A 2,500-nucleotide genomic window follows, 5' to 3' on the forward strand; every position below is an offset into this window, starting at 1 on the left:
TTGGTTATAAATAGGAATTTTATTACCTATATAAAGCGGAAAGCGAATGCAACTTAGATAACTCCCTCTCTTGCTCGTTATAGTATTTTCATAAACACCCTAACCCATAAAATGTAACAACCGTCTTCTACCCCTCTTTCTACCAGCTTTTCTACCAGCCTCCTACACATCTCTATAGCAAAGCGTCATGAAAACATTGACTCATATCTTCGTTCAACAACAGATATCGTTCAAAGATATATTTCTTCGTTCAGCTGCACGGAGGCCTTTACAATAAAAGGCAATACTATTTTGGAATAATAAAAAAAAAAAGACTAAGACCATTATGCAACAAAAATTATAAAAAATAATCGTCAGTAAATGACGTTGAAAAGCAAAAATAATAGTGAAAGTATATAAGAAGAATGAGAGATGAAGAAAGATTAATATATGTCATTTTAGTGAAAAGAAAAAGTCGATATGAAAAGCCAAGAAAACAAACTAAAGAACATTGTAGGAAAGATGACACAATAAAAATAAAAAAAATCATGTGTTGACTAGATACTTACCAACCTCTTGTCATCAGACCTCAGAGCAAGATAAATGAAAACGTTCAGTCATACTGATATCTTCACAATCATCCGTTGTAACATGTCTTCGTGTTATTTCACCTTACAGGAGATTGTCTTCTGTAGGGAGGTCCTTCCGAGCCGCACTTTTTCATCTCACTCCAAACCATCCTGCCTCTCTCCTCCTCTCCCTCCCTGCCTTCTCGTTTCCTTCTCACACTCCCTGCCTTCTTGCTTCACTCCACCTCTCCTTTCCCCTTTTGAACCTTATTTCTTATCTCCTCACCCCCCATCCCCACTTCCAGAATTTGCTCTCCTCCGCCTCCCTCCCCTCTGCATCACCCTCTTCTCCCTCCCCACCTCGTCCACTTCCTTGTCACCATCGATCCAGAACACGGAGTGGACTTGACATCTGGGAAAAAGGAGAGTCACAGGACCCCATTCTGGCACCCAAGACGAACACGCAAGAGCCCATACTGGTAAAAACAAAAAAAAAAGGACACCATCATAATAGTGGACAAGATTTTCTAGATTGTTATGCAGTATACAAAAAACAAAAGCCCACGCGCGCGCGGACACACAAATAAACACACACACACACACACACACACACACACACACACACACACACACACACACACACACACACACACACATACATACACACACACAAACACACACACACACACACACACACACACACACACACACACACACACGCACACACACACACACACACACACACACACACACACACACACACACACACACACACACACACACACACACGGCTCGTAGGCGCGGTTGGTAGAGTCCCAGACTGTCACTACAGCTGTCCAGGATCGAATCCTGCCCCGGGCTGAAATAATTTTAGTACCGCTGCGCTTCGAACCGTTACTCCAACTCTCGTGGGCAAGGAGTTGGGTGTGAGTGTGCGTGTAAGGTCATAGCATTACCCATAGTTCGGTCATACGAGCTCTGAACTCTCTTCCGGGAGGGAAGCAGCTGTTGGTCACGAGTCCAACACGTGATCCAAGAAGATCTAGGTGAATACACACACAGAGATGCACAAACACTCACGCACACTCATACATACACACACACGCACACGCACCCCCCACCCCCACCCACACACACACATATGAGTATTGTTTACTGATGTGTCATGTAGTGTCCCTTATAGTAAAGTTGATGTACTGATACCATACCAAAGAGAAAGAAAAAAGAAAGAGAGAGAGAGAGAGAGAAAGAGAGAGAGAGAGAGAGAGAGAGAGAGAGAGAGAGAGAGAGAGAGAGAGAGAGAGAGAGAGAGAGAGAGAGAGAGAGAGAGAGAGAGAGAGAGAGAGAGAGAGAGAGAGAGAGAGAGAGAGAGAGAGAGAGAGAGAGAGAGAGAGAGAGAGAGAGAGAGAGAGAGAGAGAGAGAGAGAGAGAGAGAGAGAGAGAGAGAGAGAGAAAGAGAGAGAGATATGTTCAGTGCCTAGGTAGTTCATGCGACAGAAGAAAGCGTTTTCGAAAACCCCATAAACTTAACAAAACAGGCTTTTGTACCAGCGGAACGCTTCTCAGAATTGACGAACTCCATTATCAGACAAGACTTGAAGTCACGTGACCCAGGCGTGGTGAAGCGTGTATTTCAGATTTCCAACACACGGAAGTAAATACTTCCAGGTAATAGGCTGTAGTTCCAGAAGGAAACATCGAAAAAGGATTCTCGAAAGTGTTTGGGAATACAATGTTTTGTGTCTGCACATCACCCGGAGGTCAACCGTTTACTGAAGCGAACAAATAGGAAGACTCCTGAAACTTTGTACCTCATATTATATAACACGCAACACACATGGGAAGACTAAATGTATGTCTAAGTATTCATAAATATCCCATCATATTCAAAAACAAATAACACCTCTTCGTGTATAATGGTCATTGAGAAGAAGCGAATACATGCAATGCAG

The sequence above is a fragment of the Oratosquilla oratoria genome, unplaced genomic scaffold (assembly GCF_046742065.1).
Source record: "Oratosquilla oratoria isolate Oo_2021 unplaced genomic scaffold, ASM4674206v1 SCAFFOLD122, whole genome shotgun sequence".
In the NCBI taxonomy this organism is placed as follows: Eukaryota; Metazoa; Arthropoda; class Malacostraca; order Stomatopoda; family Squillidae; genus Oratosquilla; species Oratosquilla oratoria.